The sequence below is a fragment of the Ovis aries genome, chromosome 16 (assembly GCF_016772045.2).
Source record: "Ovis aries strain OAR_USU_Benz2616 breed Rambouillet chromosome 16, ARS-UI_Ramb_v3.0, whole genome shotgun sequence".
Taxonomy (NCBI): Eukaryota; Metazoa; Chordata; class Mammalia; order Artiodactyla; family Bovidae; genus Ovis; species Ovis aries.
The window spans coordinates 8,106,708-8,132,888 of record NC_056069.1 but is presented as its reverse complement, the minus strand read 5'-3'; the positions used below and the strand labels follow the sequence as shown (position 1 = coordinate 8,132,888).

The following is a 26,181-nucleotide window of genomic DNA, read 5'->3' as shown; positions in this document are numbered from 1 at the left end:
CTATATTGGGTGCATATATATTTATAATTGTTATATCTTCTTCTTGGATTGTTCCTTTGATCATTATGTAGTGGCCTTCTTTGTCTCTTTTCACAGCCTTTGTTTTAAAGTCTATTTTATCGGATATGAGTATTGCCACTCCTGCTTTCTTTTGGTCTCTATTCGCGTGGTATATCTTTTTCCAGCCCTTCACTTTCAGTCTGTATGTGTCCCTTGTTTTGAGGTGGGTCTCTTGTAAGCAGCATATAGAGGGGTCTTGTTTTGTATCCATTCGGCCAGTCTTTGTCTTTTGGTTGGGGCGTTCAACCCATTTACGTTTAAGGTAATTATTGATAAGTATGATCCCGTTGCCATTTACTTTATTGTTTTGGGTTCGGGTTTATACACCCTTTCGTGTTTCCTGTCTAGAGGATATCCTTTAGAATTTGTTGGAGAGCTGGTTTGGTGGTGCTGAATTCTCTCAGCTTTTGCTTGTCTGTAAAGCTTTTGATTTCTCCTTCGTATTTGAATGAGATCCTTGCTGGGTACAGTAATCTGGGCTGTAGGTTATTGTCTTTCATCACTTTAAGTATGTCTTGCCATTCCTCCTGGCCTGGAGAGTTTCTATTGACAGATCAGCTGTTATCCTTATGGGAATCCCCTTGTGTGTTATTTGTTGTTTTCCCTTGCTGCTTTTAATATTTGTTCTTTGTGTTTGATCTTTGTTAATTTGATTAATATGTGTCTTGGGGTGTTTCGCCTTGGGTTTATCCTATTTGGGACTCTCTGTGTTTCTTGGACTTGGGTGATTATTTCCTTCCCATTTTAGGGAAGTTTTCAACTATTATCTCCTCAAGGATTTTCTCATGATCTTTCTTTCTGTCTTCTTCTTCTGGGACTCCTATAATTCGAATGTTGGAGCGTTTCATATTGTCCTGGAGGTCTCTGAGATTGTCCTCGTTTCTTTTAATTCGTTTTTCTTGTTTCCTCTCTGATTCATTTGTTTCTACCATTCTATCTTCTATTTCACTAATCCTATCTTCTGCCTCTGTTATTCTGCTATTTGTTGCCTCCAGAGTGTTTCTGATCTCATTTATTGTGTTATTCATTATATTTTGACTCTTTTTATTTCTTCTAGGTCCTTGTTAAACCTTTCTTGCATCTTCTCAATCCTTGTCTCTAGGCTATTTATCTGTGTTTCCATTTTGATTTCAAGATTTTGGATCATTTTCACTATCAATATTCGGAATTCCTTCTCCGGTAGATTCCTACTTCTTCCTCTTTTGTTTGATTTGGTGGGCAACTCTCCTGTTCCTTTACCTGCTGAGTATTCCTCTGTCTCTTCATCTTGGTTATATTGCTGCGTTTGGCGTGGCCTTTTATATTCTGATAATTTGTGGAGTTCTCTTTATTATGGAGCTTCCTCACTTTGGGTGGGGTTCTATCAGTGGTTTGTCAAGGTTTCCTGGTTAGGGAGGCTTGTGTTGGAGTTTTGGTGGGTGGAGCTGGGTTTCTTCTCTCTGGAGTGCAGTGGAGTGACCCGTAATGGGTTATGAGACATCAAAGGTATTGGGATAATTTTGAGCTGCCTGTATATTGAGGCTCAGGGGAGTGTTCCTGTGTTGCTGGAGAATTTGCGTGGTATGTCTTGTTTTGGAACTTGTTGGCCCTTGGGTGGAGCTTGGTTTCAGTGTAGGTATGAAGGCTTTGATGAGCTCCTATTGCTTAATGTTCCCTGAATTCAAGAGTTCTCTAATGTTTTCAGGCTTTGGGTTTAAGCTTCCTGCTTCTGGTTTTCAGTTTTATTTTCACAGTAGCCTCTAGACTTCTCCATCTATACAGCACCGATGATAAAACATCTAGGTTAAAGATGAAAAGTTTCTCCACCTTGAGGGACACTCAGAGAGGTTCACTGAGTTACAAGGAGAAGAGAAGATGGAGGGGTAATTAGAGGTAACTGGAATGAGATGCGGTGAGATCAAGAGAGGAGAGCAAGCTAGCCAGTAGTCACTTCCTTATGTGCGCTCTATAGTCTGGACCGCTCAGAGGTATTTACAGAGTTATACGGGGAAGAGGAGAGGGAGGAAGTAGACAGAGGTGACCAGGAGGATAAGAGAGAGGAATGAGTAGGAGAGAGACAAATCCTGCCAGTAACCAGTTCCTTAGGTGTTCTCTACCGTCTGGAACACACAGAGATTCACAGAGTTGGATAGAGAAGAGATGGGGAGAAAAGAGACAGAGGCCACCTGGTGGAGAAAAAGGAGAGGCCAGAGGAGGAGAGAGTGGACAAGCCAGTAATCTTGCTCTCAGGTAAACTTGGGTAGTGAAGTTTGGGTTTTTAAATGTACAAAATTGACAACAAAGATTAAAAATCTGGAGTAGAGGTTGGATTTTCAAAGATACAATATTAAAGAAAAGCAGAAGGAAAAAGGAAGAAAGAAAAAAAAGAATTATTAAAAACAAACAAACAAACAAAAAAAACAAAACAAAACACCAACAACCATCCAAAGAGTATATATGGTGTTTGCCTTAAAAAAAAAAAAAAAGTCTTTTTTTTTTTAAAAATAGTAATACTAGGTTATAGAAATAAAAATTAGAGGAGAAATAGAAGATTTAACAATTAAAAAAAGCTCGGAAAAAAAGAAAAAAATGCAAAAGGCAAAAAAAAAAAGAATGATTTTAAAAATATTAAAAAATTAAAAATATATCTGGCTCTTCTCTGATGTTATGGGCCGTGTGGGCTCACTTCCAAGGTGGTTCCCTCTGTTTAACTTCTTCTGTTTGCTGGTTTTTAGGCTCACTAGTTCAGTCGCGCTGTGGGGAGGGGGGATGCTGCAAACAAATAGCACTGTTGTGTGTACACAGTATCTCTGCCCCGCTTGACCTGTCCTTCCTTGCGGCGCACAAACCGCTCCGGCTCTATGATGCTCAGCCGGGAACCGTCTGGGGCCGGCCCTGGGCTGCGTGCACTTCCCCGGTCCAAGCCGCTCAGGTTCGGCCCTCAGGCAGCCCTCAGAGGCACAAATGTGGCTGGGACTGCGCTTTGTGCCCTTCCCAGGTCCGAGTAGCTCAGGAGTTTGGCGAGCGCGATCGCCGCGGCTTGTCACCTTTTCCGCCGCTGCTGCTCAGCTCTCTGGGTGGACCGCTGGCGCACCCCGTGAGGCAGACTGCGACCGTCCAGCACCCCCAGAAGTCTTAGCAAAGGAGCCTGCTTGCAGTTAGGTAAGTAAAGTCTCTCTGGGTCTGCAATTGCCCCTTTCCAGTCCTTACGGCTCTGGCTGCCTGTCCCCGGCGGGGAATGGTCTGCAGCCGGCTTTTCCATTCCGTCCTTTGTTCTGTGCTGGATCCTGGCGGTGTCTTATGTTCGAGCTTTTCGCGTGGTAGCTATCCCACAGTCTGGTTTGCTAGCCCAAGTTAGATCGTTCTGGTGGAGCGTGGGGCGTTCCTGCCCGATTCTTGCAAAGCTCTGCAGCCCGCGCCTCCCGCGCGCCCCTGCCCTGCCCCCACTTCCCAATGGCGGATGCAGGCGTCTGTGCTGCTTTTCCGCTGGGGGAGTTACTGGTGGGCTTGTAATCTCTTGGTTTTAATTATTTATCTATTTTTCCTTCCTGTTATGTTGCCTCTGTGTTTCCAAGGCTCGCCACAGACTCGGCAGGGAGAGTGTTTCCTGGTGTTTGGAAACCTCTCTTCTTAAAATTCCCTTCCCGGGACGGGCTTCCCTTCCCGGGACGGAGCTCCCTCCCCACCTCCTTTGTCTCCTTTTTCGTCTTTTATATTTTTTCCTACCTGATTTTGAAGACAATGGTCTGCTTTTCTGGTTGCCTGATGTCCTCTGCCCGCCTACCGAAGTTGTTTTGTGGAGTTTGCTCGGCGTTGAAATGTTCTTTTGAGGAATTTGTGAGGGAGAACGTGATCTTCCCGTCCTATTCCTCCGCCATCTTTCCCTCCCTCTCCGCTTCTTTTTCTGAGATGAAACGTTAAGGTGCAAGAAAACTCAATGTTCACAGTAATCCAAGCACCTGCCTGCTTTGTGGGGAAAAGATTTTACCTCAGACTGTGCATTCATGGGCTCTCTGGCAGAGTCTGGGCCAGGAATGAGACAATGGGAGTGGTTGATTGAATTCTGGTGTAAAATCACAGCCTGCAGAGAAAACCATCTCTCTGGATTAGGGGCAGAGTCCATACAGTGGCCTATTCACGTCAATGTTAATTGTGACTGTTTAAGTGAACTTGGACAGCGTCTAGAAAATAAGGGAAAAGGCTTTCAACAAAGCTCTTTTCATGGATGGCTCTTACGACGTGCTCAGTTCTATGGCTCTTAGACAAAAGTCCATATTTTTTTCCCAGGTCTTGTCATGCTTCCAGCAGCAACTCAGAATACGGCCTCTTAGGCCAACACATTTAACCCCCGTGGGGAGCTTTACTAGAACTACAACTTTTTGTTGATTGGTTATGATTCTTAACCTGTTTAATATTGCATTTCTGTCTTAAGGGATCTTTGCTAGAAATCCTAACATTGGCATTGAATGTCACAAAGAGCTTTCAGATGTTATCTCATTTTGAATCTTCCGGTCCATGCAGGATAACTTCTGATATCTTAGTGTGCTTTTCAGTGGGGTTTGTAAGAAAAGAGTTAAGATTGCTCTGTCTTGGCCTCAACAGCTTACAAATAGAGTTCCATTGTCCTTGTATTTGAGTAGCTCATAGTGTTTTATACACATTAATTCATTAATCGTCACAGAAGTCCTGTGTGTAGGTGGTGGAAAATATTTTCCCTGCTGCAGTATTTACACGTGGAGAAACTGAGTCATGAGGCAGAGGCGAGGTGGGGCCTGTGGAGGGGCGCCAGGGCTACCCTGGCCTTGGAGTCATCTTCTTCCTTGACCATTAGAAAACCCGAACTCATTTTCCTTTGGAAAATAATTATGATTTCCAAGGAAAATAGCCCTGTCGAGCACACTATCTGAAGAACGGAACTGTGAAAGGGAAGACTTGGGGGCGATTTATCACAAAATGGTTGATGTGATTTCATTTTCTCATATCGCTGGCAGGGACTTTGGTTGTAGCTGCAACCCAGGCGGTCAGCATGGTGGTGTATTTTTGTGTCTGAAACCACTCTTTGGATATACTCATCTCATTCCTTTGATGCCTTTCCAAGTGTTAAAAAAAGAAGATGCTATTTGCCATTCCAGCTTAGGCTGTGCCATAGGTGGCAGAAAAGGCCACCTTTTTTAGATTTCTACATACTCAGTGGGAGGGAACTACTCCCTACTCTTCCTCCCTTTAATCCTTTGTCTTCTCACTAGTGCTTTGATGAGAGTAAATCAGGAAAAGGACTTGGTGGGCCGAATAAACTGCATTCTGTGTGTCTCCGTGTCTGTGTGACAGCTCTGCACATGTGGGCATCTCAAACTTATGTGCAAAACTGAATTCCTGGTTTCCTTTCCCACATCTGCACTATTTACAACACTCCCCATCTCTGTTAATGGCAAGTACATCCTTAGCTCATTCTTCCAACTTGGGAGACACCTTCTTTATCTTATATCTCACTTTCAACTTGCCAGGAAAGCCTACTGGCTCTATCTTCAGAATGTGTTCAGAATCTAGGGATTGCTCATTGCCTCCCTTGCCACCTCCCTGTTCTTGCCCCTCATCATCTCTTGCCTGGATTATTGCAGTGGCCTCCAAAAAAGTCTGCCCTGCTCTTGGTCCCTTTGTTGACCTGCACAATAGTAGTTAGAATGATACTTTTAGTGTGTATGTCAGATCATGTCATTCCTGAGCATGGAATCCTCAAATGAATCCTTTCATACTCTGAGAAACCAAAGCCCACACGTGACTTTACGTGTAAAGTCTTATGGGATCAGGCCTTCCGTTTTTCTCTGCCCCACTGAAGTGCATGTATATGATTTTACTACAAGTTTTGTGCAGTAAAAATACACGACTTGTTCATAGGCTCTTAAATGTAGTTATAAAGATATCCTTCTTAGGAAGATCCAGCTTTCTGTTGGCAGAGAAGGTAAAGTTTTGGGAGGAGGCAGAAGACTTGGGCTTCCCTGGTGGCTCAGCCGGTAAAGCGTCTGCTCGCAATGCGGGAGACCCGGGTTCGATCCCTGGGTCAGGAAGATGCCCTGGAGAAAGAAATGGCAACCCACTCCAGTATTCTTGCCTGGAAAACCCCATGGATGGAGGAGCCTGGTAGGCTACAGTCCATGGGGTCGCAAAGTCAGACATGAATGAGCGACTTCACTTTCCTTTTCCTGCAGAAGACTTAAGCAGTTTTCAGTATTTTTTTTTTCTCACTGCCCCAGGGGATAGAAGGTTAAGAGGATACAGGAGTCTGTAAATATTTAGTTGTGGGTGATGCAGTGAGTCTAGGAAGGGGTGTAGCTCTTGTAGTTGGTGGTGCGGCTCTGGGTCTCCTATCTCTTCTGGGAGGTGGTGAAGCTTCTGTGATTGGTTCAGCACATGTGATGGTTGAGGCAGGTTTGGAAATTTTCTCAATACTTAATGGTAATTGATACAACTCTACTGGTGGGTTTCTTGGAGATTCTTTTTTAAAAAAATTATTTGTTTTGGTTGCATGAAATTTTTACCGTATATCAGACTTTTACTAAATATCAGACAACATAGGTGATAGAAACATTACAAATTAAGCCTCTCTTTCAGGAGTCATACTTTGTTGTATGACAGAAACCATATGGGAGAAATCCTGTAAGTAAAATGAACATCAGGAAATTTCTGTCAGGGTAACCATCATAAATCAGAGATTCCTCTCAGTATCCTGAGCATTCAGAAACTTTCTAAATAGCGGTTGGACTCATATGAGCACGCCCTGAAGGGCAATGATCACGAAGACTGCAACATATGTGGAAGGCTTTATCCAGAAGTGATGTTTTGGTGAATGTCAGATTAGTGATATGAAGTATAGAACCTTTAAAAAATATTTGAAATACGTGAAAGCTTTTTAATAAAAATTCTCAGTGAATCTGTACTGAGGGAAACATTTATATGAGAAGTCATGTTGCAGAAATCTGATTACAAGGTTGTTTTTCTTTTAAAGCAACCTACAAATGTCTACATATATGAAGCTTTTAAAAAGCACAAATAAATTGAATAATGTGACATCATTAAATACATGTAAAGAGTCCTTTCGTCTGTAGGACTTATGTGTGAATGTCAGTGTGTTACAGAACACAGATGGTGGATGTTTTATGGGCATGTGAGTCCATCCATAATTGAATGTAATGAAATATGTAGCCTGATTTAGTTCAGGAACTTTTATGTATATGAAGATACTTCTCATTAGGTCTCAGTAGGGACTCCAATCATTAAAAGACAATATATTTAAGTGTAATATTCTTTTAAAATTATAGTGCATCTTTTCCTCCTGTTTTTGAAAGGGTATGGATTTTACTGAACTAATTCTTCAGAAAGAAGCTAAAAATATTTTTGTAAAATTTGTAACTCTTGTGGTCAGCCAAATTTTACATTAGTGGAAGTCACTCAGTCATGTCCAGCTCTTTGGGACTCCATGGACTATACAGTCTGTGGAATTCTCCAGACCAGAATTGATGGAGTTGGTAGCCTTTCCTTTCTCCAGGGGATCTTTCCAACCCAGGGATTGAACCCAGGTCACTCGCATTGCAGGCAGATTCTTTACCAGCTGAGCCACAAGGGAAGTCCAAGAATCCTGAAATTGGTAGCCTATCCCTTCTCCAGCGGATCTTCCCAACCCAGGAATCAAACCGGGGTCTCCGGCATTGCAGGTGGATTCTTTACCAACTGATCTATCAGGGAATTTTTACACTGCTGCTACTGCTGCTAAGTGGCTTCAGTCGTGTCCGACTCTGTGTGACCCCATAGATGGCAGCCCACCAGCCTCCCTCGTTCCTGGGATTCTCCAGGCAAGAACACTGGAGTGGGTTGCCATTTCCTTCTCCAATGCATGAAAGTGAAAAGTGAAAGGGATGTCGCTCAGTCGTGTCCGACTCTTGGCGACCCCATGGACTGCAGCCCACCAGGCTCCTCCATCCATGGGATTTTCCAGGCAAGAGTGCTGGAGTGGGGTGCCACTGGATACATTTATTTATAGGAAAAAACGCTTCCCAGGTTGCTCAGTGGTAAAGAATCCACCTGCCAATGCAGGAGACATGGGTCTGATCCCTGGAGTAGAAAATGGTAACCCACCCCAGTATTCTTGCCTGGAGAATCCCATGGACAGAGGAATCTTGTGGGCTACAGTTCGGAGGGGTCGCAAAAGAGCCGGACATGATTTAGCGACCAAACAACGGTAACAGCAATGGAACACAGCAGAGGACGAAAGAGAATAATTTAGTGGGGAATAAGCACATGAAACAGCGACAAGTGCTGAGATAATTGTTAGATTGTAAAGGGGCAGTCATTGGGCATAGGAGGGGAGGGAGGACCCTGCAGTTTACTGAGTACCTGAGTGTCAGTACTACCCTAGTAATAAGAGTTCTTCAAAATCACCTCTTCAAATATTCTCTTTTATCTCAGTCTGAAATTCCTATAAAAAGTATGTTGAACCTTTTCATCATATATTTCACGTTTCTTAACATCTTTCGTATCTTTCTCCTCTAGCTTTCTGCTATACTATATATTCTGTATAACCCCTTAAGATTCAAATTCTAGTTTACTGATTACGTTCAAAGGCCATTTAAACTCAATCTTCAGAGCTGAGACCAGTCAAACTCTTCAGGGCAAACATTCTTGCTATGTCATCTCTATATTTTTCAGTTCAGTTCAGTTCAGTTACTCAGTTGTGTCTGATTATTTGCAACCCCATGTACTGCAGCATGCCTGGCTTCCCTGTCCATCACCAACTCCTGGAGCTTGCTCAACACATGTCCATCGAGTTGCTGATGCCATCCAATGATCTCATCCTCTGTTGTTCCCTTCTCCTCCTGCCTTCAATCTTGCCCAGCATCAGGGTCTTTTCCAGTGAGTCAGTTCTTCCCATCAGGTGGCCAAAGTACTGGAGTTTCAGCATCAGTCCTTCCAGTGAATATTCAAGACTGATTTCCTTTTGGATTGACTGATTTGATCTCCTTGAAGTCCAAGGGACTGTCTTCTCCAACACCACAGTTCAAAAGCATCAGTTCTTTGGATCTCAAATTTTTTTATGGTCCAGCTCTCACATCTGTACATAACTACTGGAAAAACCACGGCTTTGACTAGACGGACCTTTGTCAGCAAAGTAATGTCTCAGCTTTTTAATACTGTCGCTAGGTTGGTCATAGCTTTTCTTCCAAGGAGCAAGCATTTTTTAATTTCATGGCTGCAGTCACCATCTGCAGTGATTTTGGAGCCCAGCAAAATAAAGTCTGTCACTGTTCCCATTGTTTTCCCATTTATTTGCCATGAGGTGATGCCATGATCTTCATTTGTTGACTGTTTGAGTTTTAAGCCAGCTTTTTCACTCTACTCTTTCACTTTCATCAAGAGGCTTTTCAGTGCCTCGTTGTTTCCTGACTTAAGGGTGGTGTCATCTGCATATCTGAGGTTATTGATGTTTCTCCTGGCTATCTTGATTCCAGCTTGTGCTTCATCCAGGCTGGCATTTCTCATGATGTACTCTGCATGTAAATTAAATAAGCAGGGTAACGATATACAACCTTGACGTACTCCTTTTCCAATTTGGAACAAGTCTGTTTTTCTGTCTGGTTCTAACTGTTGCTTCTTGACCTGCATACAGATTTCTCAGGAGGCAGGTAAGGTGGTCTGATATTCGCACCTCTGTAAGAGTTTTCCACAGTTTGTTGTGAAAACACAGTTTATTGCTATATTTTTCAGTGAGTCTTAATTTGGTGACTTTTGGAGAGCTTCCCTATGTTCTTGGGAGAATTCCCAAGAAACATGCATTTGCAGTGATTCTTAAATAGGCTCCCTTCCAAGATCGTGCTTCATGGCAAATAGATGAGGAAAAAATGGAAACAGTGACAGACTTTATTCTCTTGGGCTCCAAAAATCACTGCAAACGATGACTGCAGTCATGAAATTAAAAGACTCTTGCTCCTTGGAAGAAAAGCTATGACAAACCTAGATAGAATATTAAAAAGCAGAGACATCACTTTGCTAACAAAGATCCATTGAGTCAAAGCTATGGTTTTTCCAGTAGTCATGTACGGATGTGAGAATTGTACCATAAAAAAGGCTTCACTTCAGTTCAGTTGCTCAGTCGTGTCCGACTCTTTGTGACCCCACGAATTGCAGCGTGCCAGGCCTCCCTGTCCATCACCACTCCCAGAGTTCACCCAAACTCATGTCCATTGAGTCAGTGATGCCATCCAGCCATCTCATCTTCTGTCGTCCCCTTTTCCTGCTGCCCCCAGTCCCTCCCAGCATCAGAGTCTTTTCCAATGAGTCAACTCTTCTTATGAGGTGGCCAAATTATTGGAGTTTCACCTTTCGCATCAGTCCTTCCAAAGAACACCCAGGACTGATCTCCTTTAGAATGGACTGGTTGGATCTCCTTGCAGTCCAAGGGACTCTCAAAAGTCTTCTTAACACCACAGTTCAAAAGCATCAGTTCTTCAGTGCTCAGCTTTCTCTCCGTCCAACTTTCACATCCATATATGACCACTGGAAAAACCATAGCCTTGACTAGATGGACCTTTGTTGGCAAAGTAATGTCTCTGCTTTTCAATATGCTATCTAGTTTGGTCATAACTTTCCTTCCAAGGAGTAAGTGTCTTTTAATTTCATGGCTGCAGTCATCATCTGCAGTGATTTTGGAGCCCCCCCAAAAATAAAGTTTGACACTGTTTCCACTGTTTCCCCATCTATTTCCCATGAAATGATAGGACCAGATGCCATGTTCTTCGTTTTCTGAATGTTGAGCTTTAAGCCAACTTTTTCACTCTCCTCTTTCATCAAGAGGCTTTTCAGTTCCTCGTCGTTTCCTGCCATAAGGGTGGTGTCATCTGCATATCTGAGGTTATTGATATTTCTCCCGACAATCTTGATTCCAGCTTGTGCTTCTTCCAGCCCAGCGTTTCTCATGATGTACTCTGCATAGAAGTTAAATAAGCAGGGTGACAATATACAGCTTTGATGTACTCCTTTTCCTATTTGGAACCAGTCTGTGGTTCCATGTCCAGTTCTAACTGTTGCTTCCTGACCTGCATACAGATTTCTCAAGAGGCAGGTCAGGTGGTCTGCTATTCCCATCTCTTTCAGAATTTCCCATAGTTTATTGTGATCCACACAGTCAAAGGCTTTGGCATAGTCAATAAAGCAGAAGTAGATGTTTTTCTGGAACTCTCTTGCTTTTTCTGTGATCCAGCGGATGTTGGCAGTTTGACCTCTGGTTCCTCTGCCTTTTCTAAAGCCAGCTTGAACATCTGGAAGTTCATGGTTCACATATTGCTCAAGCCTGGCTTGGAGAATTTTGAGCGTTACTTTCCTAGCATGTGAGATGAGTGCAATTGTGCGGTAGTTTGAGCATTCTTTGACATTGCCTTTCTTTGGGATTGGAATAAAAACTGACCTTTTCCAGTCCTGTGGCCACTGCTGAGTTTTCCAAATTTGCTGGCATATTGAGTGCAGCACTTTCACAGCATCATCTTTCAGGATTTGAAATAGCTCAACTGGAATTCCATCACCTCCAGTAGCTTTGTTCATAGTGATGCTTTCTAAGGCCCACTTGACTTCACATTCCAGGATGTCTGGCTCTAGGTGAATGATCATACCATTGTGATTATCTTGGTTGTAAAGAAGGCTGGGGCTGAATAATTGATGCTTTCAAACTGTGATGCTAGAGAAGACTCTTGAGATCCCCTTGGACTTCAAGGAGATCAAACCAGTCAATGCTAAAGGAAATCAACTCTGAATATTCATTGGAAGGACTGATGCTGAAGCTGAAGTTCCAATACTTTGGCCCCCTGATGCAAAGAGCTGACTCATTGGAAAAGACCCTGATGCTGGGAAAGGTTGAGAACAGGAGGAGAAGGGGACGACAGAGGATGAGATGGTTGGATGGCATCACCAACTCCATGGGTATGAGTTTGAGCAAATTGCCAGAGATGGTGAAGGACTGGGAGGCCTGGTGTGCTGCAGTCCATGGGGTTGCAAAGAGTCGGACACGACTGAGCAACTGAATGAAAAACAAAGGCTTTGAGCAGTAGAGTTCTCAGGTTATTGAACTCGTCATATTGGCAGAAAGGAAGTGTGTTTTCTTAAACACTTAAATGAACAGGTGCTTGTCAGCTGATCTTACAAAGGTACCCAGCCCATTTCTGGCAGGATTGGTGCTTTTCTTTTGTTCTCTGCTAGCAATCAGTTCATCTCTTTGCTCTAATGTTAATTACATGACATTCGCTGTTTCATTGTATGCTTCCTACTGTAGGGCAGGAGTTTCCAAGGGCAAGGACCCTGAACTACTGTGGGTGGAAAGTCCCTTGGCTTTTGGGAACAAATGGGACCCAGAATACAGGAGGAGAGATGGATGAGGGATTTGGAGGCAGAACCAGAAAGATAGAGCTCTGAAGGCCTGATATGTGACCAGTTGATGTTATGAAATGTTGGTTTCAAAATAGGGAATGAAGTCTTTGTTCAGAATGACGTGATATCTTAAGGATGGGGTAGTAAAAGGAAAGAACCATAGTCATTCTTTCCAATAGTTTAATGTAGTTAGAAAAGGGAAATGAATTGGTAGAGCATAACTTGGCATGAGCTCATTTCAGAGATGGGCAATGGATGTGGTCTGGAGCTGATATTACAGACTGTCCTTCAATAAATCACTCATTTGCTGTGATTAAGTTTACTGGGTACCTTCCACACCTGCGATATTTTGTATGGTATCGGTGCTTTACTAAATGCTTTGTCAGCTCTCATCTAAAATGAGGTTTTCCCCACACATATGTAATATAAATTTACAGGCACACAGCTAGACAGATCTGTAATACACATGGGCACATACACATGCGCTGAGTCAGGGGACGGCATATTTTCTGTAATTTGGGTAATAGACCTGCTTGCTCCAAACTATGGGCCCTGCCTTTCTTCCTCTATTTGTGTCTTTGAGTCAGTGTTTCTGAATCAAGGCATGATTTGTTGGTAGGGAAGATCAAGACTTTATATCCACGACCATCATTACCATATTAACCTGGATTATATCACTCCATTAGTTAGCTTTCACCTACTGGAAGATAGGAATGTAAAGAACTAGGAGATGAAAAGTAAATGTGTATGTGTATATGCTGGGAGTGCAGCTAAGATAAACTAAATTTAGTTGCCTTATGAGAAGTCCTAAGATGATGAGGAACAGTGATTAAGCATGACCATGTATTTGGCCTTGATATTATTAAATAGATTTATTTCTTACAGTTCTGAGGCTAGAGGTCCAAGTTCAGGTGCTAGCATGGTTGGGTGAGGGCCCTCTTCTGGATCACAGACTTCTCATTGTGTCCTCACCTGGCAGGAGGGGCTAGGGAATGGGCACTCATTCCATTCATGGGGCCTCCACGCTCATGACCTAAGAACCTCTTAAAGGCCCCATCTCCTAACCCCATCATCTTTGGGGTAAAGTTTTCAGCATACGAGTTTGCAGGGGAGACACACACACTCAGGCCTGCACTCACCACACCGTGTATTCTGTTGATGCAAACGCTTTCCACCTCTAGAGTAGGTAGGGAGCGGTTCAGTCCATGGCACGTGAAGACCTGCCTTGATGTGCTGTTTACGTCTTTGCTTCAGGTTCTGCAAAGCGTAGCCTTTAGTTCCTAGTTCCTCTCTAACAGTGCATTTTCCAGAATAATGGGCTCAGTGTTGCTTTAGGGAACACATTGTTATGTGAGAACCATAGAAAACATGGTCTGAAAAGGGGACTTCTCATTTTCCTGAGGACTTGAGTAAATAGTCAGAGGGAAAGGGCCAAGTTCTACCTGCCTCACGGCAGGCGCTGCAGGTTTTGGAGCACATCCAATCCTAAGAGCCACCTGCTTGTCCAAGTTCACGTTGACAGAAAGACAGAGCCTTGTTTTTTAGTCTCCCTTGGTGAGGACTATCAACAAGAACTTATATGCCATGAAACAGAACCATTCACTCCAATAGAAGATATGCATATTTGAGTATTAAATTCTTTTCACCACGTTTTTGAAAAATCGAAGTAAAACTGGTATTCTGTTTTCATTTTTTTTTTTAATAGCTAAAGAACATTTGTTTTTCACCAAGGCTTTATCTTGAGGATGTAACTAAACTGCGCCACCACTCCCCACCCCAATTTGAAGGAGGATTAGTACAGTGGATGTTATAAAGCAGATATGAACAGTTTGAGGGGCTGGAACCAATATTAACTGACAAAAAACAACTTCCATCTAAATCATCATAAAAATGTTTAAGTAAAAAAAAGGAAGGGAGGGGGCAAAGGGGTTTTCAGACTGAACAAGATCATCACATTTTATCTAATACATTCAGTTCTGGCTAGGGTATGCCAGAATGGAAACAGGGTAACTGTAAAACAAAACTTCCACTACAGCACACTGCACACACCTGTGTTCCAAGCCCACCCCCATTCCCCTAATGCTTCCAAACTCAACTGTTTCCCAGCCTGTTGGGCCTGTCTACAAAGGATGTAGATCTTCTCTTTAACCCCATCTTTGTTATAAGGCTGGCATGTCTGGGTATCAGCTTGGTAAACAAGGCAGCTGAGGGTCTGCCAGGTCATCAGTAAAATCAAACAACTGACTGATATCAAATGTGATAGAGGGGCTGTTGGGATTCATTCTCTTCAGATGTTCTTCATACATTTTACAAACACCTTCCATGCGCTCATTCACAGATTCATAGTGTAAGTTCTGCCTTCTGGCCTCTTGGTAGGCTGTACCAGCAAGATGGCATGAGACATTGAGCCAGTCTCCTGCTGCAGCCGATGCCAACTCTGCCACCGTACATGAGCGTATCCCTCTGTTTTAATTTTTAGCTGAAAATCAACATTAATATATAACTTATGAGTTGGGTAATTAAATGATAACGTAAATGAAAATATTAGGAATTTTAATGGTAGATCTGAAAAGAAATTATGTGCTGATGTCCTGGGGGATTGTATCAAGGATAGTATTATGTAGTTAACTGGTATGACTCTCTAGAATGTAGGAACTCTCCCATGAGGAAGGCCCTTTCTGCAGGAGACTTGAAGTTGGCTAGGCTCTCTTTTCGGAGAAGGCAGTGGCACCCCACTCCAGTACTCTTGCCTGGAAAATCCCATGGACGGAGGAGTCTGGTAGGCTGCAGTCCATGAGATCGCTAAGAGTTGGACACGACTGAGCGACTTCACTTTCATGCACTGGAGAAGGAAATGGCAACCCACTCCAGTGTTCTTGGCCTGGAGAATCCCAGGGACGGGGGAGCCTGGTGGGCTGCCGTCTATGGGGTCGCACAGAGTCGGACATGACTGAAGCGACTTAGCAGCAGCAGCAGGCTCTCTTTTGAAGAAAAGGCACATCCGAGCCATCAGGAGCAGAATGGAAATCTGCCCAGATTTCTAAGAAGAACATGGCACGTTTCTTCAGGATGCAGGACTGTTCCCGTTTTGGGACATTTAACATGCTTGGTCACTGGGTGCCAACAGCCAAGGTCTATTCTCATCAGCACTTCGAACATTCTCCTCTTTCCCCTTTCCTTGTAAGTATGCACAGGTCCCCACCAACATGAAAAGACCAAATTATCTAACAAAAGCCCTTCATTTTCCTCTTCACTGCAGTAAAGGTGATTCCCCATAACCTTCTAATTTCCAAAGACCATGGCCCCTTCTGAGTCCTCATTCCCCCTGACCTCACTGCAGTCCCTCATGAGCTCTACACAGTTGTGCACTACTATTATTTAAAATTACGTATTTTTTGGCTCTGTGCTGTTTCTTCATTGCTCTGAGTGCTTTCTCTGGTTGCAGTGAGCAGGGGCTACGCATTAGATGCTGAGCACTGGCTGCTCATTGTAGTGGCTTCTCTTGTTGAAGAGCTTGGGCTCCAGGGCGTGTGGGCTCAGTAGTCGTGGCTCCCAAGCTCCAGAGTACGGGCTCAGCAGTTGTAGCCCATGTGCTTAGTTGCTCTATGACGTGTGGGATCTTCCTGGACCAGGGATCGAACCCGTGGTCCAATTGAATCCGCATTGGCAGGTGGATTTTTTATTTTTTAACCACTGAACCACCGGGGAAGCCCACAATTATGTATTATTATTGAATTATTGTTTAAGCTCTTAAATTGCTGCTGAACTCCTCATGTGTTTGAACTTGTCTCTCTGTAAATGTCTCGAGGGCGGGATCTTATATTTCTCTTTGTCTTTAGTAATATTCAGGACAATGTATTTGTTAGTTGAAGATTTTTTTGGTAACTCATTGCACTGTTTTAATATTTAATCTGTAGGAAAGTTCTTTTCTGTTTTAGTCTTGAATCTCCACTGCTGATTTAACATCCTAATTGTATATGTGATAGAAATTTGTAGTTCTTCTTTTTTTCTTTCTTAATCAGGGCAAAGGTGAGACCCAGATTGGGTCTTTATTTAGACTGCTCCTCTTAGTCTTGCCTCAGACAGAAGAGTACATCTGTGTTCATGCGCACACTTGCACATACAGACACATTCACAGACATACACATGCCTAGGAACATACCAGCCGAGCTGGGAAAGAGTGAGGAGCAGCGAGCGACTTAATGCAAATCGGGGTCAGTTCAGTCCCTTTGCTGCCTGTCTGGTGGTGAGCTTCTTGCCTGAGGTCTTGGTAGTAACTTCCCACTGTGTTTCTCATTGAATGTTAAAACAAGGCCCATAGAAAAAGGCACAAATGTAGAGAAATAGAGACCAGCACAGGAGTGTAGGTGAAGAGACCTAAAGACGGAGATCCAGGCAAGGAACTACAAGGAGAAGCACAGACACCGAAGCAGAGAGAGTAGGCCGGAAGGCAGCAGGGAGGTTGGGAGCCAGGAGGAAGCTGGGGAATAGGACACCAACTCCAAAACTATCTCTGGCAGGGGGAATTTAGCCTGCTTGGGAGGGGGGGTAGTGGGGCAGGGAGAGCGTTGGGAAGGAGAAGCAATTTTAGGAACTGGATGTTCCACCTCCCCTTGGGCCTGGGAGCTGTGCCCTGTTCAGTGGTGGCCTGCCCCAGGCCTCCACACATGAGCCTGCCATCCTGTTCTGGTAGCTGAGAACCGGGTCCTGGCTACTTGGAAGCCACAGGAGCTGGGGGAGGTCCCAAGACCCCTGGGAGACTCTGGAGGAGGGGGTGGGTGAAGGACAGGGCCTGAGGCCAGCTCTGTCCTCGAGATGGGCTCATCCAATGTCCTGGCTGCTCTGGGGGCAAGCACAGTGGGGGTCAGGGGTTCCGCAGTGGGCTGGGGCACTGGAGTTGAAAATCCGCGGATCTCCTGGACTCTGGCAGTTTTGGGAGGCCCTGAGGAGGTGGGTCCAGGAGTCGGGGGAACCTCATCAAAACAGAACATGGCAGTTTTAAGTTGGTAGGGCTGGTGCCGCATGAAATCCAGAGCCTTGATGCCCTGCTTAGGGGCTCCTGAGGCCCTTGGGATTGGGTCTTACCAGGGAGAGTTCGGGCAGCTTGGGGAAAAAGGGTGAGAGCAGTGGGTTGTAAGCAATAGGAGGTGGAGCACGTATATTGGGTGAATATTTCCAGGAAGAAGGCAGTGAGGGGGTAGGAGAAGGGTTTCTGGGCCGAGGGCCAAGGCCAGGACCAAGTGGAGCTTCCATCATATACCTGTCCGCTCAGCTCTGAGGTATGGCAAACAGCTCCCCTCCCCTCCCCTGAAGCCTTGGTGTTTCAGGGATTTCAGCAGAAGGGGCTGCCCCGTTCACTAACCCATCAAGGAGTCCTCGAGAAGGGGGCTTAGGAGCCACTGGGGGTGGAGTCTTAGGAGTCGTATGGGGTGGGGTCTTGGGAGCCATTGGAGGCGGGGTTTTAGCTGTCACGTGGGGCAACGTCTTGTAACTCCTGCCCCCTGGTGGCTGCATGAAGTTGCAGACTTCAGCCCCGAGGCTCAGAGCATCCTCTTCTGGACCAGATTCTGCGCCCCCAACCCAGGGTTTTTTATCCAGGTTTTGCACCAACGATAGCAGCTCGGGGTTGGGCGAGTTCTTCATCTCCTCATTTCCTGACCGGAACATCTGCTTTCGGGTTCCCCGACGCCAGGCCTCCTGGAGGATGCCGTGCGAGCAGCTGGCATGGAGATGTGTTGCTCCTGGGCGCTGGGGGGCTCAGGGGCCGCGGAGCTAGGGGTAGGCGCTTCTGGGTGCGCAGCAGGTCGCAGAGGTGATGACAAAGATAGAAGTGGTGGAGGTCATGGCTAGCGGGGTCGGTGTCTCTGGGGCTCCGCCTGGTGTAACAGGACGATTAGGGGCTGGGATGTATAGGGAGCTGGTGGCCGTCACGGGGCCGGAGGGGCGTGGGGTGCTGGGGGAAGCGGGGACTGGCACGTGGCTGGGAACCCCTGAAGTGAAGCTGGGCACAGGAAAGGCAACCTGCGGAGGAGACAGGAAAGGCAGTGGGGCGGCACTGAGGCCTCCCAGGCTCTCATTTGCCCTCTTGGGAACTAGGGGCCGGAGAATAACTGGGGTGGTACCTGACCGCTGCCCTTGTAAACCGGGAGTAAAGGGCCTAGCTGAGCGGTTAAAGATGCTTGGAGTTGAGGTAGAGGTTCCACAGCCAGGGAGGAAAGGTCTGGGGGCTGGCTACAGGGGCTAGGTGGGAGCAGAGCCGCTTCTGGCAGAGCGCTTTGTGGCCGAGGTGGAGACTGCAGGCCCTGCCCATTGAGCGTGGCCGCTGGACCTTCCCGGGCCAGCTGCTGGGTGATGGAGGCTGCGCACTGGTGCTGCTGTTCAGATTTGGCCCCTCGCCCGGAGGCCTCACTCGGCTGCCCTCCCAGCCCCCGGCCCTCTGCTGTGCCTGAGCTCGGCCTGGTAGCTCCGTGTCCAGGTAGGGGCTGTCCCAGTCGGACTGGTTGGTGAGGCTGCGGGCGTAGGGGAAAGCCTCTTCGTCCAGCTTGGACTCACTGGTTGGAGGCAAGCCGTCCTCCTCCTCAGCACTGGTCCCGGCGGCAGCCCCAAAGCTCACTAGGGGGTACTTCTTGTCTCTCTGCCGACGTTTCTTAAACATCAGTACCCCCTTGGAGTGGAGGTTGGGGGCTGCGGAGAGCAGGGAGGCAATCGTCCCGCATTTGGTCTTGGCCTCCTTCACACTCCTCTCTTGGAGACTCTCTGCCCTTTGTAGCTTGGGTTGTTTGGCCTTCTGGGTATAGGTGGTGGTAAGATCTTCTGCCATTGGGTGGGGAACAGGCCCCACCATAGGGGTGAGACGAGGGCCAGGCCGGAGGGGGCCATGGGGCAACAGCAGGGGCTTGGCAGGGGGTGGCTGAAGAGTTGTCCCATCCTCCCAAGATGGGGAGCTCACACGACTGTCACCCTGGCTGGGAGGGCCAAGGACAGCAGGTGCTGGCTCTGCGGGGCTGTCAAGACAGGTAGACCTCATCTGGTGGGGCTCCTGGAAGGGTGGGCCTTGTGGGGCCTCGGCAGCGGGGTCGCTGGGGCTTTTCCTGAGTGGCTGGGCCGTCAGCATCACTGTCTGTCTCTCCTTAGTAAGCCTCACTGTCAGGGGGCGAGAGGAGGCGCCCGGGCTGGAGAGGTGGGGAACTGGAGCTCCTGGGTGCTCCAGACTCTGGAGACATGGGTCACAGTGCCTGAAGCTCACCCAGGGGTGGCGGTCGCACAGGCCCCTCATCCTCTACCCGCCGCACAGTGAGGACAAGCTGACTCCCTGATACATCGACGAGGCTTGTGGCACTGGCATGAGAGAGGCTGGTGCAGGAGACCCCATTGGTGGCCAAAAGCTGATCCCTCTCTTGGCGTCCTCCTCTGCCTGCCCAGCTCCATCTTCAGATTTTCCTATGCATGAGCACATACGTTAGGACCGGAAAGATGGTGAACTATGCCTGGGCAGGGCGAAGCCAGAGGAAACTGGTGAAGGTCCATTGCGGTCCTGACGTGCAGGTCAGTCGTCCGACTATGGTGCCAGGCAATCTGTGTGACTTAATTCCATCCTCTCAACAAGTTATTACAATGGCATTCCTCTTTTCTCCATTCTACAAATGAAAGAAACTGAGGCCGAGATTAAACTACCCAAGTTAGGGAACTGCAGGGACAGACCTTGAACACATGCTGCCTAGACGCGAACCTGCTGCCCTTTGAAGTCTAAGTGCTGCCGTGATTCCCCGGTGGTTCACTGATTAGAACGCTTGCATTGTCACAGCCAGGGGCACGGGGTTGGATGCCTGGTCAGGGAACTAACATCCTGCCAGCCACATGGCCCGGCCAGAGGAAGTAAATGTATAAAAGGTATACTATATCAGAATAATCATAACTTTTAAAAATCCCCAAACCAAAAAACATTGTTTTCCATCCTGCAAGTCTTATAACCAGCAACGGTCATGGGTGAGAGAACCTCCAAGACGGAAATCGAAGGGGCCAGGAGTCAGCATGAAGTTGCTACAAGACTTTCTAATATGTCATTGGAAGGAGAGTTACTAAAGATAGTTAATTGCATCTCGGTTTGGGGTGGGACCATAAAGTTACCGCGACATCTCAGAGGGGGAGAAAAAAGGAGATAAGACTCCTCAAGAAGCCGCCGCAGACGGCCATCACAGAAAAGAAACTAGCGCGTGCACAGTAGTTATTATTCTTATCATAGGTGGGTCACGTTTGTTCAGATCACAGGAGCCCAGGGGTATAGCTGGATGTTAGTCACAGTAACAAAACAGTTTTTGACTTGGCTTTTGAAAACATTTGAACACCAGTTCTCAGTCTGTTCCTCCTTTCTGAGACACAGCTTGAGAGACACACCAGGCAGAGTCTTTTCTAACAACTTCAACTGCAAAGCTCTCATCTTCCTAAACTCTTAAAGCATTTGCTGTTTAGCGTTGCTTTCTCCACTCCTCGCCTCATGGTTACTGCTGCACTGCTCTCATTAGGCTGCTCCTTCCAGCATGGGTATGGCCAGGCAGACCAGCGACCTCTCCAATCACGGCTTCAGTGTTCCTTCTCAGTTCTTATCTTGCTTTGCTTCGCAGCTTTTGCTCCTTTGTTCATTTCTCTTGGATTTTGTCACATTCGTGCCCTTCTAAATTTCTAACATGGACGGAGGAGCCTGGTGGGCTGCAGTCCATGGGGTTGCTAAGAGTCCGGCACGACTGAGCAACTTCACCCTCACTTTTCACTTTCGTGCATTGGAGAAAGAAATGGCAACCCACTCCAGTGTTCTTGCCTAGAGAATCCGAGGGACGGGGAAGCCTGGTGGGCTGTCGTCTATGGTGTCGCACAGAGTTGGACATGACTTAGCAGCAGCAGCAGCAGCCGCCCCCTTCTAAATTTCTAACATGGTAATAGATGGTTGGGAGTGTGGAATCTGGAACAAGACTGCTTGGTTTTAAATTTCCATCCTACCATTTAATTGTTGTGTGCCTTTGAGCAAAGTGTTTAACCTCTCTATGCCTTACTTTTCCCATCTGTAAAATGGGGACAGTAGTGGAAGGTACTCTATATGTTTGTGAGGACTGGATGAAAATTGGCTAATACAATAAATAGTGCTCCGTAAACGTCAGCCCTATTTTTCTGTTCCTCAGTGCCTTTTGTGAGCTCTGCTTCCTCTGCCTTTCTCTTGGAGTTCTCCACGTTTCTGTTCTAAGCCCTTTTTGAGTTTGTGTGTATCCATTCCCTTACTCCATCTCATTTACTCCCAAATGACTTTAATTACTGTTACTGTATTATCAAAATCTTTCTCTCCAGCCCAGACCTCTTTCTTGAACTCCAGGTCCCTGCTTTTGACCTGTCTTGGACACCAGTCATCACATCTCAAGCTCTTAATGGCCAGAACTCATTTTTATTTCTCTCCAAGTCATCTATCTGCCTCCCCTTCCACTTTCCCCTTCTTGGCCAGTGGCACTGTCGTCCCCATTGTCTAAGCCAGGAACCAAGGAGTTACTGTAGATTCGTTCCTCCTGGTCCTTATGCCCTACATCTAGTTAAGCACCAAGGCCTCTTCATTTTGTTCTTTAATCTCTCACATTTCTTTGTCCTCCCTAAAACGTTGCTTTGAATCAGGCTCTCACTGTCTTTCACCTAAACAATAGCAATGGTCTCTTGGTTGACGTCCCTGACTTTGGTCTCTCTCTTTTCAGTTCATCTTAGCCCTGTGTCACAGTGATCTCTCTAACACGCAATTTGGGTTGCTTGCCTCTGTTGCCTAAAGCCACTAACTGGCTTTAAGTTCATATTACTTAGTATGATGTAACACTGGGGCCTGGAAAAATTTTCCATCTTTCTCTCCCACGACTACCCTATGCACACTTTCAGTAGTCCTGGAGGTGTTTGTAGCTCCATGAATAACCCTTTCTTGAATGCTTCCATGTAGTTACTCCTATTTCTTCTACTTGGAATGTCCTCCCGTTTCACGGTCTACCTGGTGAACATCAGTGATTTTCAACAAGGGTTGCTGTTTGCATTTGGGTGGGACAGTTCTTTGAGCAGAATCAATCCAGTATTATTGAACGCTCAGCATGCACGGTTCCTGATGCTGAATGCCAGGAGCTGTTCCCTTCCCTCTTCTGCTCCTCCCCTGCCCCACCAACTCAGTCACGTAAGAACCAGACATGCTCTGCCCTCATTTCCAAATGCGTTTCTAAGTAGGAATGCCCCTAGTAAAAAGCAGTTGTATGTATTCTTTAAGACTTAGCTTAGACCTTATCTCCTTGGGGAACCATGCCTGCTACCTCGGCTACTGACTGATTTGAGTGTTTCCATCTCCCTGGATTCGCAGAATTCCACACATTTTATATTCTCATTGTTTTCCGTTTTCTCACTGGGCTGGCAGTTTCTCTAGGAAGAACTCATCCCTGCATCCCCAGTACCTAGGATATAATAGACACGCAATGAGTATTGTCAGGCGAGTGTATGCTCCTTGGTTCTTTGTCTCGTCACAACAAAGATTTGGAGTGATGGACATTAAAGCCCTCGGTGTGTCGCAGCTCTCAGGTCTTGGACGGAGCATGTTATAGCTCTCAGGTCTCGAACGGACTGTGTTATAGCTCTTAGACAGATCAGTGTTTCAGCTCTATGTTACAGCTCTATTTTATTTAGATAATAACAGGAAAATCCATCCTCGAGGCGTGAGGGCATGTCGACCCAAAGATGCGAAGAGAAGAGCACCGCAGCGCGTGAGGAGGAGGGGGGAGAGAGAGAGTGCCCCAGCCCGTTGGCTCCTCTTTTTATGTTTCTTTTTTCCCCCCTGGGGAAATTGGGTTAGCCAGGAGTGTTGTTTATTCTCCCTGAGGTCCTCACTCCAGTCGGACCTTCCTTTGTTCTATTTTCGGGGTCTTTTCTCTTCCTTGTCTTTTAGCCACCGCCATTTTGGGCCCCTTTTTCCTATTCTAACTACATAACAGTATTTATAGAGAAAGTGAATGTTTGTGTTTTCCTTGGTATATAGTTAAGTTATCTGTTCCTCTAGCTTATTTGCCTGTTTCATATCAGTATACCCTTTCTTTTCAAATAGATTGATAGACAGTTGAAGGGAGACATTTATACTTTTTTTTTTTACGAGTACTAAGCATATATAGGAAGTTCCGAGTAAATGTGCTAAACTAAATGAAACATTTAGAAACTAGCTGTTTCTCTGAGGTTAAGCTTCATCTCTTTTAATCATTAAGGTCATATTTCTAAATGTGAAAGCATCATTTGAGAATTTCTCCAGGCTTTACTCATTTGTTCCACTAGTCTTATAGTTTAGAATTGGGTGCAGTAGTCTAGCTATTCTGGTTTAAGAATTTAATTTTTGTGGTTAGTAGGTGGAGAGTACCTTTTTGTTCCTGCAAAGACTGTATAAAGCCTAGTTGGGAATGGGGAGGTGGATGAGGGTGGTGCAAAGCCACGGTTTGCTGTCTGAAATGCAGATGAGAGCTGTGGGGGAGGTGGTGCCTTCCACCTCTGGTTGGATTTGTTGACATCTCAGTAGACATGCCCTAAGTTATCGGGAGAATTTTCCATGTGCCTATTCCCCCAGCTACTTTATTTTGTCTCTGTAGTCTATTTAGCAGTCTTTGGGTCAACTCTGTGACAAGACGACCTTAGGTAAGTTACTGCCTCACTTCAGATACTTTTTTGGCTTCGCATTGCCTCTAGAAGGGATTTTCAATCAGAAGTATGTGGTTTTTTAATCTTGGATCTCACAAGCTTAAACTAAGCCCATGACTCCACAAAAGAGAGCCAGTTTCATGACCTAGTTACTTTGTTTCTTGCCCATAAATAGTATTTCCTAGTTTGTTCACTTATGTTTCTTCTCTAACAGTTCTGAATTTCTTTTGACATTTTAAAATTTGAAATTTATTCTTAAAGCTGTCACACAGAATAATCAAAACATGTCACAGGCTGAGAAAGAATCCTAAAAATATTTTAAGCAGTAGCAATATCATTGGAAAATGAGGGCGAGAGGTGAGGGGCAGTGGACCACCTATGGTTGCCACTGCAAAAGAGAAAATTGATTAGGATACATAAATTCTAACATGGCTTTTCAAATTGACCATTTTATTGAGATAATTGTACAGTCGTGTTCAGTTATAAGAAATACTATTAGTTGTTGTTTAGTTGCTAAGTTGTGTCTGACTCTTTTGCGACCCCATGGACTGTAGCCTGCCAGACTCCTCTGTCCATGGGATTTCCCAGGCAAGAATATTGGAGCAGGTGGCCATTTCCTTCTTGAGGGGATCTTCCTCACTCAGGGATCTAACCCACGTCTCCTGCATTGCAGGCAGATTCTTTACTGCTGAGTGCCCGGGAAACACTGTGGAGAAACTTTATACTTTCTGCCCAATGGTAATATTTTGTAAAACTATAATAAGCTCAATTGCCCTACAGCTCAAATGGTAATGAATCTGCCTGCAATGTAGGAGACCTGGGTTTGATCCCTGACTTGGGAAGATCCTCTGGAGAAGGGAATGGTAATCCACTCCAGTATTCTTGCCTGGAGAATCCCTTGGACAGAGCAGCCTGGTGAGCTACAGTCTGTGGGGTCGCAAAGAGTCAGACATGACTGAGCATCTAACTACTACTACTACTAAGATAAATTGATATTGACCGTGATACAATGTACTCATCTTATTCAGGTTTCCCAGTTTTACTTATATTTACTAGTCTCTGTGGTCTTAAATTTCAGCATCCTTTTTTGTTACTTGTGTAAGTTCATGCATTCACCACCACAGACAAGACACTGAATGGTTCTGAAACTGCTAGGATCCCTCATGCCGCCCTTGTGTAATCATGACCGCCTTCCCTCCTTACCCTCCCAATTCTGTATTCCACTTCTGGCCACCACTAGTCTGTTGTCCATTAATTTTTCTCATTTAAAAATGTTATTATATGTGGGATTATGGTCTGTGACCTTTTGGGACTGGCTCCTATTGATCAGCACAATTTCCTAAAGATCCGTGTTGTGTAAATAGTTTGTTCCTTTTAATTTCTGAGTAGTATATATTGCTGACTTAGGCATGTACACATGTAAGTGTGCACGCAGACAGCAGACTGTGGTGTCTTCAGCATTCAACTGTTGGAGACGTCTGGGCTGATTCTAGTTTCTGGCTGTTATAGGTAAGGCTGTGACCAATAATATACAGGTTTTTGTGTGAACATAAAGTTCTATTTCTCTGGGGGTGGGGGAAATACCCGTTAGTGGAATTACTGGTGGCAACGTGTATTTAGTTTTTAAGAGATTGGCCCAACTGTTTTCCAGAATAGCTATATTATTTTGCATTCTTACCAGCAATATGTAAGTGATTAGTATCTCTGCATCCTTGCCAAGATTTGGTTATGCCACTGTTTTTTGTTATAGCAATTTGAATGGTATATTGATATTTCATTATGTGTGTGTGGTTTTTTTTTACATTTATAGCCTTCTAATATCTTTTGTACATATTCTGTACATATATTTTCCAAAAATGGGTTTATACAATATGTTTTAAATAACTTTCATTTTAAATTTAACTTGGAGTGAACATCTTTCCAAGGCATTAAGTATTTCTTTCTATAGTAGATAAAACAGCTGTGTAGCATTCCAATACATGAACCAAAGTTCTCTTTCTGAATTAATTGACCTAGAACATAGTATTTGTCTCAGGTATAAAACACAATCATTCCTTA

General features: G+C 45.3%; 1 protein-coding gene and 2 pseudogenes across 4 annotated transcripts in view; 1 reads left to right on the top strand and 2 right to left on the bottom strand.

Moving 5' to 3' along the window:
* The window catches only part of ARHGEF28 (Rho guanine nucleotide exchange factor 28), a 350,771-nt gene that overhangs the window by 37,532 nt on the left and 287,058 nt on the right, over positions 1-26,181 (top strand). The gene's annotated exons all lie outside the window — the stretch shown is intronic.
* Positions 14,461-14,848, bottom strand: LOC132657939 (enhancer of rudimentary homolog; annotated as a pseudogene).
* LOC106991645 (synaptopodin 2-like protein) lies at positions 17,007-19,892 on the bottom strand (annotated as a pseudogene).